Here is a 19,460-nt window from a genome sequence, read left to right as displayed (position 1 = left end):
GCTAGGGGAACAAACACTGATACATCGTCAGATACAGATGCATCATCTACAAGTGACAATAGAGCAAGAGGTAGAAATAGGAGACGTAACCAGAGGCATTTTTTAGACAAAACTGAGAAGAACACATCAAAAGAAAAAAGCGCAGAGCAGGGAAAAAACACAGGTGTGGAAGATATGGTCAAAAAGACATACAACCTGAGAAGTCAACAATAATTACATTACAGGAAACCCCTAACTGACATATTGGATTTAAAAATGATCAATTTGTCCTGTAAAACACTATCCGGCGAGCATGAAAAGTTATTACAAAAGGGACTATCCTTCTCTCCAACTAACTCCTTAGACAAATTTACATTGGTGAAGGATATCCACATGTTCGCTAGAAAGGTAATACTGTGCAAAATGCACTACGGCAAAGAAAAGCAATAGATACTAGATCAAAGGGACAGATTGACTCTCAGGGAACTTACATCACTATTAGAGGAAGATCAGCCATTAACTGAAAGTGAGCCCCCTAATACCAACATAGGCTATACTACATTGAAAGGAAAATCCTCATACATGCCCCCCTTGTCTGCTGCATCGTCGTTAAGTCCTTTCATCAAATTAGTGGAAAATGGTATATCGAAATTAGATATACATACTGGGTACAAGGATAATCTTACCTGTAAACAACGCAAATCACTAAAAGACCTGATGGGAGATGAAAGCTTTACTATCAAGCCATCAGACAAGGGGGGCAATGTAGTTATAATGAATACATCCGATTACCATAGGGAATGCCTGAGGCAATTGACAGATAAAACACACTATGAAATACTTAAAAGGGATCCCACTATAGAATACCAGATGGAACTTGAAAGCCTTTTGAAAAAAGCATTACAAGAGGGAATCATTAACAAAGCAGAATATGACTATATGTATGTAATAAATCCCAGTACAGCAACATTTTACACAACACCAAAAATACACACAAAAAAAACACCACCTGGCAGACCGATAATTTCGGGACAAATGAGCCTAAATGAGAATATCTCCCAATATATTGACTATTGCCTACAACCCTCTATGACGTCCCTTCCCTCATTTATCCAGGATACCAATGACATACTCAAAAAACTAGCTGGCCTAACAGTTGATGCAAATACCATACTTGTAGCCATAGATGTTGAGGCTTTGTATTCATCAATTCCGCACACACTAGGCATGGAGGCCTGTAAATATTATTTGGATCAAAGAGGGAGTGAATACTCAGCACACACAAGCTTTACTCTAAAATTACTACATTTTGTCTTAGAAAGAAAATTCTTCACATTCGATCAGAAATTTTACCGACAAATACTCGGCACAGCAATGGGGGCCAGCTGTGCCCCCACCTATGCCTGCCTATACCTTGGTAAATGGAAGGTTGACTATATAAGTAACATTCTGTCAGAATATGAAGAAAAAATTAGCCTTTGGGCTCGCTACATAGATGACATCCTAGTGGTGTGGCATGGGACAGATTACAACAATTCTTTCGGCTATTGAATGACAATAATTTAAATCTAAAATTTGCATATACATCAAGCAGGAATACTGTCAACTTTTTAGATTTGCAGATCATTATTAGGGGTGGAGTTATTACAGAGATGTATAGGAAAGACACAGCAGCCAACACGATTCTATTAGCAGAAAGCCATCACATGGGGGAATATGTATCAAGCTCCGTATGGAGCTTGATGCCCCGTGATTCTGGCGAGTCAGACTCGCCAGAAACAGCAGTTATGAAGCAGCAGTCACAAAGACCGCTGCTCCATAACCTGTCCGCCTGCTCTGAGCAGGCGGACACACATCGCCGGAAATCAACCCGATCGAGTACGATCGGGTTGATTGACACCCCCCTGCAGTCTGCAGGGGGCGGCGTTGCACCAGCAGCTCCTGTGAGCTGCTGGTGCAATGCTGAATACGGCGAGCGTACTGCTCGCCGTATTCAGCGAGGTCTGGCGGACCTGATCCACAGTGTCGGATCAGGTCCGCCAGACCTTGATAAATATGGGCCATAGAGTCAGTTGTAAAAGACATTCCCTATAGTCAATATCTCAGATGCAACCAGAAACTTTTGAAATTCATGCTAAAACAATGACACAGACTCTTAGGCCTAGATTTGGAGTTTGGCGGTAGCCGTGAAAACCAGCGTTAGAGGCTCCTAACGCTGGTTTTAGGCTAACTCCGGTATTTGGAGTCACTCAAAAAAGGGTCTAACGCTCACTTTTCAGCCGCGACTTTTCCATACCGCAGATCCCCTTACGTCAATTGCGTATCCTATCTTTTCAATGGGATCTTTCTAACTCCGGTATTTAGAGTCGTGTCTGAAGTGAGCGTTAGAAATCTAACGACAAAACTCCAGCCGCAGAAAAAAGTCAGTAGTTAAGAGCTTTTTGGGCTAACGCCGGTTCATAAAGCTCTTAACTACTGTGCTCTAAAGTACACTAACACCCATAAACTACCTATGTACCCCTAAACCGAGGTCCCCCCACATCGCCGCCACTCTATTAATTTTTTTTAACCCCTAATCTGCCGACCGCCACCTACGTTATACTTATGTACCCCTAATCTGCTGCCCCTAACACCGCCGACCCCTGTATTATATTTATTAACCTCTAATCTGCCCCCCACAACGTCGCCGCCAGCTACCTACAATAATTAACCCCTAATCTGCCGACCACAAAGCGCCGCCACCTACATCATAGCTATGTACCCCTAATCTGCTGAACCTAACACCGCCGACCCCTATATTATATTTATTAACCCCTAATCTGCCCCCTCAACGTCTCCTCCACCTGCCTACACTTATTAACCCCTACTCTGCCGAGCGGACCGCACCGCTACTATAATAAAGTTATTAACCCCTAATCCGCCTCACTAACCCTATAATAAATAGTATTAACCCCTAATCTGCCCTCCCTAACATCGCCGACACCTAACTTCAATTATTAACCCCTAATCTGCCGACCGGAGCTCACCGCTATTCTAATAAAAGCTAATTCTAACCCTAACCCTAACACCCCCCTAAGTTAAATATAATTTTATTCTAACGAAATAAATTAACTCTTATTAAATAAATTATTCCTATTTAAAGCTAAATACTTACCTGTAAAATAAACCCTAATATAGCTGCAATATAAATTATAATTACATTGTAGCTATTTTAGGATTAATATTTATTTTACAGGCAACTTTGTAATTATTTTAACCAGGTACAATAGCTATTAAATAGTTAAGAACTATTTAATAGTTACCTAGTTAAAATAAGTACAAAATTACCTGTAAAATAAATCCTAACCTAAGTTACAATTAAACCTAACACTAGACTATCATTAAATTAATTAAATAAAATATCTACAATTACCTACAATTAAACCTAACACTACACTATCAATACATTAATTAAATACAAAACTTAGGTTAGGATTTATTTTACAGGTAATTTTGTACTAGTTCTTAACTATTTAATAGCTATTGTACCTGGTTAAAATAATTACGAAGTTGCCTGTAAAATAAATATTAATCCTAAAATAGCTACAATGTAATTTTAATTTATATTGTAGCTATATTAGGGTTTATTTTACAGGTAAGTATTTAGTTTTAAATAGGAATAAGTTATTTAATAAGAGTTAATTTATTTCGTTAGATTTAAATTATATTTAACTTAGGGGGGGTGTTAGGGTTAGGGTTAGAATTAGCTTTAGGGGTTTAAAAATTTATTAGAATAGCGGTGATCTCCGGTCGGCAGATTAGGGGTTAATGTTTGAAGTTAGGTGTCGGCGATGTTAGGGAGGGCAGATTAGGGTTAATACTATTTATTATAGGGTTAGTGAGGCGGATTAGGGGTTAATAACTTTATTATGATAGCGGTGCAGTCCGCTCGGCAGATTAGGGGTTAATAAGTGGAGGCAACATAGTGGGGGGCATATTAGGGGTTAATAAATATAATATAGGGGTCAGCGGTGTTAGGGGCAGCAGATTAGGGGTACATAAGGATAATGTAAGTAGCGGCGGTTTACGGAGCGGCAGATTAGTTGTTAAAAATAATATGCAGGGGTCAGCGATAGCGGGGGCGGCAGATTAGGGGTTAATAAGTTTAAGGCTAGGGGTGTTTAGACTCGGGGTACATGTTAGGGTGTTAGGTGCAGACGTAGGAAGTGTTTCCCCATAGCAAACAATGGGGCTGCGTTAGGAGCTGAACGCAGCTTTTTTGCAGGTGTTTGGTTTTTTTTCAGCTCAAACAGCCCCATTGTTTCCTATGGGGGAATCGTGCACGAGCACGTTTTTGAGGCTGGCCGCGTCCGTAAGCAACTCTGGTATCGAGAGTTGAAGCTGCGTTAAATATGCTCTACGCTCCTTTTTTGGAGCCTAACGCAGCCTTTATGTGGACTCTCAATACCAGAGTTATTTTTATGGTGCGGCCAGAAAAAAGCCAGCGTTAGCTACGCGGGTCCTTACCGACAAAACTCTAAATCTAGCCGTTAGATGGGGGCTATTCACATAACATCTTAAAACACAGCTACCACAAAGCCAAAGAGAAATCAAGGGATAGCATACCGTACAAAACTAATGATAAATCACAGGCAAGAAATAGTATTGTAAGATTCATATCTACATACCATAACAAATGGAATGATATAAGGTCAATACTATCAAAACATTGGGATATCCTAATGATAGACCCTGTCATAAAGACAATAGTGGGCAAGACCCCACTTATGACCCCCAAAAGATCACCAAACCTTCAGGACAAACTAGTCCATAGCCACTTTATGAACACAACTAAAAGTAAAAATTGGTTACAAAACTATAAAACTAAGGATGGCAACTTCATATGCGGCAAATGTAGTGTATGTAAATACATACATAAAGGTACTTACATAACAGATGCTGAGAGTAGGAGACATAAAATAAAAGGGCACATCACATGCAAAAGTGAAGGTGTGGTATACGCAATATCATGTTCGTGCCCCCAATTCTATGTGGGTAAAACCTATAGAGCACTAAAAGAAAGGATATTGGAGCATAAGAGGGACATAAAAAACAAGAATATTAATGATAGCAGTGTAGCACGACACTTTTTTACACACCATAATAGTTCTCCAATTGGCCTGAAGGCTATGGGCCTGGAACTTATAGATTTACAGAATAGAGGAGGCGACCTTGATAAAAAACTGCTTTAGATTGAATGTAAATGGATCTATAACATGAATACTCTCAAACCTAACGGCATGAATAAAGAAACAAAATTTGCTCCCTTCCTGTAATGATTTGTTCATATTTGCTATGAGACTAACCAATATGACTATATACTGTATATATATGGTTTCAATGATCTTTATTTTAAATAATGTCTGCAACACTAGGATATTGCAAGGTTTGATACCATAGCAATATGATAAGGCCATATCAAATGTAAATTATTCCAGTAAGGAAAATGGTATATGTAAATACATTAGATCGATGGATTATTAATATTAGATTAATTGTACCTAAGCCCCTCCTTTGATATATTTCAAAACTGTATATATGTATATAAATAGGCATTGCAATAGAATGTCAGACACTGAATATATTAGACAATGTTGAACGAGTTTATTTAGAACATATAAACTTAATGAAGACCTCTTTAATAGCACGATACCACCTTAACAGGTGAACATATTACTCACAGGAAGTACCAAGACCGGAATTCCCGACGGGGAGTACACACATACAGGAAAAGCATGCTTTGAGAAAACCCGCATAGAATTGCCCTGGCGGCGAAACATGTTTAAGCTTAGTTTGTACTACATACCTCATCTAGGCCAGCTGAGGACCCTGGATCCCTTGGACCATTGGGATATTGAGAGTATCATTGCCACTGTGAGAGAGCACATACAAGAGACGCAGCTGACTTATCGCAAGTGACCACACAGGAAGAACGGCATGGTCAGCACTTTATTGAGTCTACCTTGTGACAACCTGGATACGGATACCACTCTACACATGAAGAACAGGTGAGATCAGTCCATAGTACTTGTCTACACTACCGGTCCCTTGAGCGAGGGCTATCCCTCAGTAGGTAGCACCCTGTAGCAAGTACTCCCTATTACCTCTGGGAACTGTTACCATGCTTTGCAATACCATATGACTGAACTTTGACTCACCAGACCATCCACATGCTATTCTGTCTTGCCACTTTGCTGAACTGCTTAATTTTATCTCTAATCTGCTTGGCAATAATATTGCGTATAACGACTGCTGCCACTGCCTCTCAATAATACGGTTTGAACACTGTTTTAATGCTTTGGACACAGACGCTGTACACTTTTTGATACTGAACTGTCTTCTGGCATCATCTGACAATATTTGATTGTTCATTACGGACATTGTGCACAATTTTTTAATTTATTCCCAATGGCCATTGGTAGATAGGTAGTTCTTGTTATATTGAGGTCATAGAATTTTTCTGGGATATTTTACTTGTTCTTATATATTTATGTATTATTAAAGCTAGACATGTTTTTTTTTCATTTACCTATGACTAGTGTTTTTTTCATGCTTATAGATAAGGAGGGGCTCACTACTTCTTGGATCCATTGGTTTGATATCCACTTTGAGGGCTTATATTTACCTATTTAGTTTAAATGATTTGTGCTGGCATAGAGCATACTATATCCTAACCCCCCCCCCCCTTTTCCCTTCCCATTACCTTCCTTTTTCGTCCTGTCCCCCTATAATATTATATATATTATTTTTCTATGCTCCTGTGCACCCCCAGATATTACTATTTACATATCAGGGGTTTATCCATACCTTACTAAATTGGGTTGTGCTGACTTACAGCATGTTTCTCTTTTTTACATATATGTGTGTGTGTTTGTGTCTTTGTGTTTATGTATATATGGGTGTATTTTATTATTATTATTCTTTATTTATAAAGCGCCAACAGATTCCGCAACTTACAATCTAGATGTTTGTGTGTATGTGTGTATATATATATATATATATATATTCAACTGACAGATAATGTATTCTGTCACTTTGAGGTTATATCTTTCATTTTTATGTATTTTAGGTGATTTCAATCACTAACAAAGGAGCTGTACTTTACAACAATCGTCCAGCAGGTACAACAATGATAGTGTTTACAAACAGCCGGTGGTGTCTTGTTTGCTTTGTTTCAGCAGAAAGTTCTCAACAGGCCAATCTAAATACACAGTTGGTGTGCTCTCCTGCACAATAGAGAGCTAGAATTGCATCCCCAGAAGATTATGCAAGCACGTCATTATCCATGTTAACTTGGGAAGTAAAATATCTTACTTAAAATCCTCAACAGAAATGGCAATTTAGGACCTTAATACCCCAAGCCTTTCCCACTTATTTGCTGTTAGTTGGAGCCAGGTAATGTTTCTTGGAAGCAATTTTGTTGATTGCTAAAGATTTTGCATACCATTGTCAAGCACCTTAATCAGTTAATACCTGTTCTGCTTGCACCACTTCATAGTAAAAACAAACAAACAAACAAGCAGTAAACATAAATCTGTGTTAACATATTTTGTAATGTTTTGTAATGTTTTTATTAAAAATTAAAATGTACATTGCTTATATGTCCAATTTGTTTCAGTTTGTTGCATTGATATTTTAAGGTGGTTTTCCAAGAATATCAAGATTAGAAACATTAAGTACATAATATTATACATTTTTTTTTAAATAGCAGCATAACAGCTGTTTTAGTTCATAAAAATTCTAAAAAATATTTATTGAATTAAAACACTGAAACATTTTAACAGCTTATACTAATACCTTTTATGTTGATAGTTACACATTTCTGGATATTTTATATGAGATAAAAAAACAATCAGTAATCAGAAAATAGTTTTTTTTACTCTTTGCTGTATAAAAATGATAGTTATCCCTTGTGAAATATTTTAAACAATAGTCCTTCAAATCCTTTCTGTCAACATGATCTTGGAGCAGTACCACACAACCGATCTTTTAAAAATATATAAAAAAAAAAAACACATGGGGATTTGCTTGGGGGTATTTCATTATATGCACAATAAAAAGATATTGTATGTCTAGAGACCCCATTAAAGTTTTTTTTTTTGTTTATTGGAACGTGTGATAAGATCTTCAGACCAAGCTGTAGGTATTTCATATCCAAAATATAAAAAAACCTTTAAAATCAGATTTCTCAATTTAGCACCTGTATATTTTTGGCTAATTCTCTCAGAAATCTTTTCTGGGGCAGGTCCTGACTATTTTTTTTGTTCATAATCCTCTGATGAAGCGCATGTGAGCATGCGGGAAACGCGTCAGATCCAGCCCTGCACACTGTGACTGTGTCTTTCACTTGATCTGCTTTTTAAATTACCCACTTTGGAAAAGAGTCTGCAGTTCCTCGTTTTTCTTTCTTCTAACCCTGGGGATTTGCTTGGGGGTATTTCATTATATGCACAATAAAAAGATATTGTATGTCTAGAGACCCCATTAAAGTTTTTTTTTCATAGTAGACAAGTTCCTCTCTTAAAAGAATATATGAATTTTGCCTGTATAGTCAGGTGATCACTGTGGTAACAGTGAACACCTTGCAAGAAAAAAAAATGCTTTTATTTCTGTACTGAACAACGGGGCCCCTCTAATCATTATAAACATTATAACCCCCCAAAAGCCCATATGGGCCCCTATTTCACATGTGATTTCCCTCCATGACAATTTAGTAAGGAGATCTCAGCTCAGTAACAGCAGTTGTCACCTGACCATTTTCAATATTATTTACTTAAAGGGTTTAAATGTAGGTAGCAAAAACATATTAAAATTGGTTTAGCACTGGGGTATGAAAAAGCTTAGCAGCAAAAGGGTTAACTGCCAAGAATACCTATTAGAATGCTTCAGTCAAGCTCCTACAATTTAGAATTATTTAATCCCATATTTTAAATATATAGCAACATAAAAAAAATGAGAAAAAAATAACCATTCATATCAATCTCAAATAGATGAGTCTGTCCAATAATATCTTTACTTATTTTAAATTACTAAATAGAAGAGGTAGAATAAATAACATGAATTTTTATTATCTAATACATATTAAAATATAGCCAATACAATTACACTTCCACTTCATGGTCATTAACTCATTAATAATAGTGCTCATAATTTGTAAAATATAAGTGGTAAACTATGATTTAGTTATCTATTAAGCAGTGTTTTAATTGTAGGTCAATATATTTTTTGTTAGAGTTCAGTTTATACATGTGTGCAACTGTCTAAAAACCTCTTACTATTATTCCCTTTATGACAAAATAAAATGTAGTAATGTCAGGTTTATTCAACTATTAACTGGTAAATTAGAGCTATTAAGAGATAAATCGCACAATAATATATTTAAAACAGGATAGTAATTCTTTTTATTATTATTATTATTCTATATAGCTTCCAAAATCATAAAGAAATCTTCAGGACAGAACATAATGAAACACCTATTTTTCACTTGGAAGTTCTGTTTTATATACAGTAATTCAAAATAAATTCAGAAATAAAAGTTTATACTGGGATGTCTAAAGTATATACACTTTAATATGATCATCAGCAAAAAAAAAAAAATACAAACCCTTCCATCTATGCTATAAATACTGTATATATTACTTTAATTGGCATATCAGGATATAACAGTAATACTTCTATGACATCAAAAATAAAGAAAAGATAAAATGAATTTGTTTTTTGTATTATCTAACTAAGGGTCAAAATAAGAGGAACGCCGGTTCTGTTTATATTCATGTACATATATTTAGTTTACATGAGCCATAGATCCCCAGTGCTTGTGATTAAAAGAATAACAACATCATACATAATAAAATGATGAGATTTAAATCCATCTCAAACCCTGGATGTATAAATGTTCTCTCAGACATTATAAGGTAAAAGTCTAATCACAATTCTACCTAATTCATTGTTTATTGGAACGTGTGATGATAAGATCTTCAGACCAAGCTGTAGGTATTTCATATCCAAAATATAAAAAAACCTTTAAAATCAGATTTCTCAATTTAGCACCTGTATATTTTTGGCTAATTCTCTCAAATCTTTTCTGGGGCAGGTCCCGACTTTTTTTTGTTCATAATCTAAAGAATATATAGCTCTAATATCTTTACCTTAGCTACTCCTTGTCTACATTTTGTAAACTGCAAATAACTAAATTGCATCAGATTTAGGAGAATTATATTTTTGCTATAATTTTAGCATATATTTTTGATCCATATTAAATAATACAATGGGTCAATATTTATAACAGTATTGAGGATTGACAATTAAGATTGTGATCATTTTAATAAAAAAATAACCTTTGATCCTGTTTTTCAATACTGAACTAGAGTTTTGGAAAAAACATAATTTATGTAAGAACTTACCTGATAAATTCATTTCTTTCATATTAGCAAGAGTCCATGAGCTAGTGACGTATGGGATATACATTCCTACCAGGAGGGGCAAAGTTTCCCAAACCTCAAAATGCCTATAAATACACCCCTCACCACACCCACAAATCAGTTTAACGCATAGCCAAGAAGTGGGGTGATAAGAAAAAAGTGCGAAAGCATAAAAAATAAGGAATTGGAATAATTGTGCTTTATACAAAAAAATCATAACCACCACAAAAAAGGGTGGGCCTCATGGACTCTTGCTAATATGAAAGAAATGAATTTATCAGGTAAGTTCTTACATAAATTATGTTTTCTTTCATGTAATTAGCAAGAGTCCATGAGCTAGTGACATATGGGATAATGACTACCCAAGATGTGGATCTTCCACGCAAGAGTCACTAGAGAGGGAGGGATAAAATAAAGACAGCCAATTCCGCTGAAAATAATCCACACCCAAAACAAAATTTAAATCTTATAATGAAAAAAACTGAAATTATAAGCAGAAGATTCAAACTGAAACAGCTGCCTGAAGTACTTTTCTACCAAAAACTGCTTCAGAAGAAGAAAACACATCAAAATGGTAGAATTTAGTAAAAGTATGCAAAGAAGACCAAGTTGCTGCTTTGCAAATCTGATCAATCGAAGCTTCATTCCTAAACGCCCAGGAAGTAGAAACTGACCTAGTAGAATGAGCTGTAATCCTTTGAGGCGGAGCTTTACCCGACTCAACATAAGCATGATGAATCAAAGACTTTAACCAAGACGCCAAAGAAATGGCAGAAGCCTTCTGACCTTTCCTAGAACCGGAAAAGATAACAAATAGACTAGAAGTCTTTTGGAAATTTTTAGTAGCTTCAACATAATATTTCAAAGCTCTAACTACATCCAAAGAATGCAACGATTTTTCCTTAGAATTCTTAGGATTAGGACACAATGAAGGAACCACAATTTCTCTACTAATGTTGTTAGAATTCACAACCTTAGGTAAAAATTTAAAAGAAGTCGGCAACACCGCCTTATCCTGATGAAAAATCAGAAAAGGAGACTCACAAGAAAGAGCAGATAATTCAGAAACTCTTCTAGCAGAAGAGATGGCCAAAAGAAACAAAACTTTCCAAGAAAGTAATTTAATGTCCAGCGAATGCATAGGTTCAAACGGAGGAGCTTGAAGAGCCCCCAGAACCAAATTCAAACTCCAAGGAGGAGAAATTGACTTAATAACAGGTTTTATACGAACCAAAGCCTGTACAAAACAATGAATATCAGGAAGACTAGCAATCTTTCTGTGGAAAAGAACAGAAAGAGCAGAGATTTGTCCTTTCAAGGAACTTGCAGTCAAACCTTTATCCAAACCATCCTGAAGAAACTGTAAAATTCTAGGAATTCTAAAAGAATGCCACGAAAAATGATGAGAAGAACACCAAGAAATGTAAATCTTCCAGACTTGATAATATATCTTCCTAGATACAGATTTACGAGCCTGTAACATAGTATTAATTACTGAGTCAGAGAAACCTCTATGACTGAGAATCAAGCGTTCAATCTCCATTCCTTCAAATTTAAGGATTTGAGATCCTGATGGAAAAAAAGGACCTTGCGATAGAAGGTCTGGTCTTAATGGAAGAGTCCATGGTTGGCAAGTGGCCATCCGGACAAGATCCGCATACCAAAACCTGTGAGGCCACGCTGGAGCCACCAGCAGAACAAACGAGCACTCCTTTAGAATCTTGGAAATCACTCTTGGAAGGAGAACTAGAGGTGGAAAGATATAGGCAGGATGATACTTCCAAGGAAGTGACAATGCATCCACTGCCTCCGCCTGAGGATCCCTGGATCTGGACAGATACCTGGGAAGTTTCTTGTTTAGATGGGAAGCCATCAGATCTATTTCTGGAAGTCCCCACATTTGAACAATCTGAAGAAATACCTCTGGGTGAAGAGACCATTCGCCCGGATGTAACGTTTGGTGACTGAGATAATCCGCTTCCCAATTGTCTATACCTGGGATATGAACCGCAGAAATTAGACAGGAGTTGGATTCCGCCCATACCAGTATTCGAGATACTTCTTTCATAGCCAGAGGACTGTGAGTCCCTCCTTGATGATTGACATATGCCACGGTTGTGACATTGTCCGTCTGAAAACAAATGAACGACTCTCTCTTTAGAAGAGGCCATGACTGAAGAGCTCTGAAAATTGCACGGAGTTCCAAAATGTTGATTGGTAATCTCACCTCCTGAGAATCCCAAACCCCTTGTGCTGTCAGAGACCCCCAAACAGCTCCCCAACCTGTCAGACTTGCATCTGTTGAAATCACAGTCCAGGTCGGAAGAACAAAAGAAGCCCCCTGAACTAAACGATGGTGGTCTGTCCACCACGTGAGAGAGTGTCGTACGATCGGTTTTAAAGATATTAATTGAGATATCTTTGTATAATCCCTGCACCACTGGTTCAGCATACAAAGCTGAAGAGGTCGCATGTGAAAATGAGCAAAGGGGATCGCGTCCGATGCAGCAGTCATAAGACCTAGAATTTCCATGCATAAGGCTACCGAAGGGAATAATTGAGACTGAAGGTTTCGACAAGCTGAAACCAATTTTAGACGTCTCTTGTCTGTCAGAGACAGAGTCATGGACACAATCTATCTGGAAACCTAAAAAGGTTACCCTTGTCTGAGGAATCAATGAACTTTTTGGTAAATTGATCCTCCAACCATGTTTTTAAAGAAACAATACAAGTCGATTCGTATGAGATTCTGCTAAATGTGAAGACTGAGCAAGTACCAAGATATCGTCCAAATAAGGAAATACCACAATACCCTGTTCTCTGATTACAGACAGAAGGGCACCGAGAACCTTTGTAAAAATCCTTGGAGCTGTTCCTAGGCCAAACGGCAGAGCCACAAACTGGTAATGCTTGTCCAGGAAAGAGAATCTCAGAAACTGATAGTGATCTGGATGAATCGGAATATGCAGATATGCATCCTGTAAATCTATTGTGGACATATAATGCCCTTGCTGAACAAAAGGCAGAATAGTCCTTATAGTTACCATTTTGAATGTTGGTATCCTTACATAATGATTCAAAATGTTTAAATCCAGAACTGGTCTGAAGGAATTCTCCTTCTTTGGTACAATAAAGAGATTTGAGTAAAACCCCAGCCCCTGTTCCAGAACTGGAACTGGCACAATTACTCCAGCTAACTCTAGATCTGAAACACATTTCAGAAATGCTTGAGCCTTCACTGGATTTACTGGGACACGGGAAAGAAAAAATCTTCTTGCAGGAGGCCTTATCTTGAAGCCTATTCTGTACCCTTGTGAAACAATGTTCTGAATCCAAAGATTGTGAATCGAATTGATCCAAATTTCTTTGAAAAATCGTAATCTGCCCCCTACCAGCTGGGCTGGAATGAGGGCCGCACCTTCATGTTGACTTGGGAGCTGACTTTGGCTTTCTAAAAGGTTTGGATTTATTCCAGACTGGAGATGGTTTCCAAACTGATAGCGCTCTTGTAGGGGGAAGGATCAGGCTTTTGTTCCTTATTGTGACGAAAGGAACGAAAACGATTAGAAGACCTAAATTTACCTTTAGATTTTTTATCCTGTGGTAAAAATGTTCCTTTCCCCCCAGTAACAGTTGAAATAATGGAATCCAACTGTGAACCAAATAATTTATTACCCTGGAAAGAAAGGGAAAGCAAAGTTGACTTGGAAGACATATCAGCATTCCAAGTTTTAAGCCATAAAGCTCTTCTAGCTAAAATAGCTAGAGACATATACCTGACATCAACCCTAATGATATCAAAGATGGCATCACAAATAAAATTTTAGCATGTTGAAGAAGATTAACAATGCTATGAGAATCATGATCTGTCACTTGCTGCGCTAAAGCTTCCAACCAAAAAGTTGAAGCTGCAGCAACATCCGCTAAAGATATAGCAGGTCTAAGAAGATTACCTGAACATAAGTAAGCTTTTCTTAGAAAGGATTAAATTTTTCTATCTAAAGGATCCTTAAAGGAAGTACTATCTGCCGTAGGAATAGTAGTACGTTTAGCAAGAGTAGAGATAGCCCCATCAACTTTAGGGATTTTGTCCCAAAACTCTAATCTGTCAGATGGCACAGGATATAATTGCTTAAAACGTTTAGAAGGAGTAAATGAATTACCCAAATTATTCCATTCCCTGGAAATTACTTCAGAAATAGCATCAGGGACAGGAAAAACTTCTGGAATAACTACAGGAGATTTAAAAACCTTATTTAAACGTTTAGATTTAGTATCAAGAGGACCAGAATCCTCTATTTCTAATGCAATTAAGACTTCTTTAAGTAAAGAACGAATAAATTCCATTTTGAATAAATATGAAGATTTATCAGCATCAATCTCTGAAACAGAATCCTCTGAACCAGAGGAATCATTATCAGAATCAGACTGATGATGTTCATTTAAAAATTCATCTGAAAAATGAGAAGTTTTAAAAGACCTTTTACGTTTACTAGAAGGAGGAATAACAGACATAGCCTTCTTAATGGATTTAGAAACAAAATCTCTTATGTTAACAGGAACAGGCGTATTAGATGTTGATGGAACAGCAACAGGTAATGTAACATTACTAAAGGAAATATTATCTGCATTAACAAGTTTGTCATGACATTCATTACAAACAACAGCTGGAGGAACAGATACCATAAGTTTACAGCAAATACACTTAGCTTTGGTAGATCCAGCATCAAGCAGCGATTTTCCAGAAGTATCTTCTGATTCAGGCTCAATCTGAGACATCTTGCAATATGTAAAAGAAAAAACAACATATAAAGCAAAATTGATCAAATTCCTTAAATGAAAGTTTCAGGAATGGGAAAAAAATGCCAGTGAACAAGCTTCTAGCAACCAGAAGCAATAAACAATGAGACAAATAATGTGGAGACAATAATGACGCCCATATTTTTTGGCGCCAAAAAAGACGCCCACATTATTTGGCGCCTAAATGCTTTTAGCGCCAAAAATGACGCCACATCCGGTAACGCCAACATTTTTGGCGCAAAAACGTCAAAAATGACGCAACTTCCGCCGGAAATAATAAAGAAAACATTTTTGCGTCAAAAAAGTCAGCGCCAAGAATGACGCAATAAAATGAAGCATTTCAGCCCCTGCGAGCCTAACAGCCCACAGGGAAAAAAGTCAAATTTTAAGGTAAGAAAAAATTGATAATTCAAATGCATTATCCCAAATAATGAAACTGACTGTCTGAAATAAGGAATATTGAACATCCTGAATCAAGGCAAATAAATGTTTAAACACAAATATTTAGAACTTTATATAAAAGTGCCCAACCATAGCTTAGAGTGTCACAAAAATAAGACTTACTTACCCCAGGACACTCATCTACATGTAGTAGAAAGCCAAACCAGTACTGAAACGAGAATCAGTAAAGGTAATGGTATATATAAGAGTATATCGTCGATCTGAAAAGGGAGGTAAGAGATGAATCTCTACGACCGTTAACAGAGAACCTATGAAATAGACCCCGTAGAAGGAGATCATTGAATTCAAATAGGCAATAATCTCTTCACATCCCTCTGACATTCACTGCACGCTGAGAGGAAAACCGGGCTCCAAACTGCTGCGGAGCGCATATCAACGTAGAATCTAGCACAAACTTACTTCACCACCTCCACAGGAGGCAAAGTTTGTAAAACTGATTTGTGGGTGTGGTGAGGGGTGTATTTATAGGCATTTTGAGGTTTGGGAAACTTTGCCCCTCCTGGTAGGAATGTATATCCCATACGTCACTAGCTCATGGACTCTTGCTAATTACATGAAAGAAAAGTGGAATTCATGCCAAAGTTTGTAAACATTTGTTTAATAATAAAATTCTCTCTAGATTTGAAGCATTTTGCTACCAAACTCGATATGCTGTTGATAATCTCCCAGTAAACTTCCATATCTTCAATGAATCGCAGGGAAGCCTCCAATATTAATTTTCAGTGGACAGACTTAGGAACTTCCTTTAAGTAATTAAAAAATGCATTTTCTATATGACAAATGAATTTGAAAAATATATTTGTTTAGTATACCACTCAAAAGAGTTAGAAAGAAGTATAGATAATGGCTATATATTACATTGCAATTTACGTTGCCAGGTTACTTGTCACTTCACTCTGTTTTCCTGCCTCTGTATGTTGCCATTCGCTTCCCCATGTGTTGGATTCTCTTTGTCTCTTTTATCAGGGTCAATCTATCTTAAGTGGTCCAGCATAGGTTGCTTGACCATTTCTATTTTTCCTAATTTATTTTGAGTGATTACCTCTATGTATTGGTATTTCAAAACCACCAGTTTTTTTTATTTTATTTTACTTGGTTTAACCATGGCAGCCATCTTTTTGTCATGATGCATGACAAATTTTGGTTATACAGATTTTTAAAGAAACCTCAATATTCCGCTAAGTCCTAGATGCTTGGAACAAAAACTGACGTCTAGAGCACTTGGTAAGGTACATGTACATATATAAACATTTTGCTCATTCTTGTTCCATAGACTTATAACGTAAGTCCTAATGTAATGAGCAAGTTTGCAGAGAGTTCCAGTTTAAGGTCAATTTGGGAAGGGTTCAGGTCTCAGTTCTAAATTATATTTAGGGGGTACCTAGTTAATTATAAAAAATATCAGGTTTACGACTTATCTTATTTTTGTTCTTATGAGGCTGAGAAAGTGCAATTTTTAAGTATTTCCCCTCCCAGCTGTAAAAGTTTTGAGTTTGAGATTCCACTGGTTACAGAGCTAGGTCAAGTAAACATCTGGGGAAAAGCCTACTTTTCCTAATATATTTTAAGGACTGAGCAGATGTAATATAAGCATAACAAATAATAAAAATGAACAGTATTTTAAATTAATTATGTTTATGATTAAAAAACCATAAGTTCAAGCTACATGTTTGATTAGACATTGTGAGATTTCCTCACTCAGTCTCTCATAAATATTATGGAAGCATATGGTGGCAGTAGTCAACTCAGCAGGTGGCAGTTTTCTGAGAACGTTGTTCATTGGAACCCACACTTTGCCCTCAGAGGATATCTAGAATGATATTCTTGGTTCAGGTGGGTGGAAGAATTTTACAAAAACATCACAGTTTTCCTTGCTGGTGTCCTCAATGAAGCCTAACCACCACTAGTTATCACAGACACAAGCAACACAGCCATTATTCAAGGGGACCGATTTCATCACTCTTGTGATGCAGATGTACAGAAGCACCTGGTTTTTTTATAGTGGGGATTCTCTAGCATTTATCGTACCTATCCTTGACTTTCAGTTCATGAACTCGCTTTAGACGTAGATTTGTTTTCAAAGTTTCAGAAATCCTTCCTACTTTTGATCTCAAAGCACATAGATTATAAGTCACGCGGCAAATCAGTTGTGAAAACACAGTGCACTTTATTCCTTTTTCACATTTGGGGTTGCGCAGCTATTACAAGTTGCAAAATAACTTATATTGCGTGCGCGTTAAGCCGCGTAATGCAAACAGCCAAATCGCGTGTGCGTTAACGTATTCGCCTTAGAAGTCAAAGGAGAAGACAAAAAGAAAAAAAAACACACAAAAACCCTAATATGTTGCGCAAAGCCCTTGACATATTTTCCTTGAAAAGTGTACATGAAAATGCAATTATTTCATATTGCTAAAATGTTTTCATAACAGAATATGTTCTATTTACTTCTAAATAAATATTTCTCTATATATGTGGTGATGTTTGGACTGATATATCTATTGGGAGATAAGTATATGAATATATATGTCTAGATATCTTGAGATCTATAAGTGAATATCTCTTTGAAAATCCATCTGAGATATTGCTTAATGTGTATAAGATTGTAATGTAAATCTTTTAATAATCTCCATAGTTAAACATATGTCTATACATATAAATCAATGTTTCTCTATGTATGTGTATGTATGTCAATATAAAATCCCTGCTTCAGCTTTTTTTCCTAAAACCGCAATCTCGTTTCTTTAAACCCTTTATAACTTGTGTGCAATATTTATTTATTTTTTATTATTTTTTTAGACAGTGTTAATATGAGTGTAACTGTACTTTGTAACCTATTTTTGAAGTGTTTTGTGAAAAAGATTGTTGCGTAAAATGTGAATGCGCTCACGCAATCGTTATTTTTCAATGCTTGTAATGGCTACGCAATGGAAATTGATTGCAAAAAGACTATCGCGCGAGCAGAAAAGTCAGATTGCGCAACTTGTAAACTTGCCCCTAGTCTTTTTGTCTGCACTTATCTTCCTACTCTAGCATGCAGGGGAGCACAGGCTGAGTCAACCTTCTGAACCTTCTGAAGAGAATCTTTGGGTAATTCTTAGTCCTTACTCTGCTCCATAAATTTATCTTTTTAAATCACAAACTTTTTTTGCACTAGGTGGGACAGAGTGACCTAGCAAGGACAAGTTTTAGATAGTTATTTTTCTTTGATATGTGCTCTAATCAAATGCATCATAGTCCTTTTCTAATAGTGTTTTTTTTATGATATTCCAAATAGGTGATGATATCTCCGATATAACATCATATCATACCCTTGAGCTGTAGTCATTTACTGACTTTATCACAGGAGAAACAACACAAAGGGGTCAATATATTAAATGTCGGGCAGACATTATTCGCTGTAGCCAATCATTTCAGTCCAGCATCGCTAAATACAGACAGCATACGCTGTCGGCATTTAACATTGCACAAGCGTTTCTTGTGAAATGATTGTGCAATGCCGGCCCTGCATATTCGCAGCCAATCGGCCGCTAGCAGGCGGTGTCAATCATCCCGATCGTATCTGATCGGGATGACTGCAGAAGTTAAGGAGCAGCGGTGTAGATAGCAGCATCCGCCGCTTATTAAATCTACCTCAAAAGCTCTGTTTATGACACTGTTCATTTGTAAAACACCCAATTGAACACTGTGTTTCCATATTTGGATAAAATCTATTCATGCATCACTTGAAACTATCACACTTCAGCTTCTAGCATCTAACTC

Source organism: Bombina bombina, chromosome 3 (assembly GCF_027579735.1).
Source record: "Bombina bombina isolate aBomBom1 chromosome 3, aBomBom1.pri, whole genome shotgun sequence".
Taxonomy (NCBI): Eukaryota; Metazoa; Chordata; class Amphibia; order Anura; family Bombinatoridae; genus Bombina; species Bombina bombina.
Note: the sequence above shows the minus strand (reverse complement) of the source record.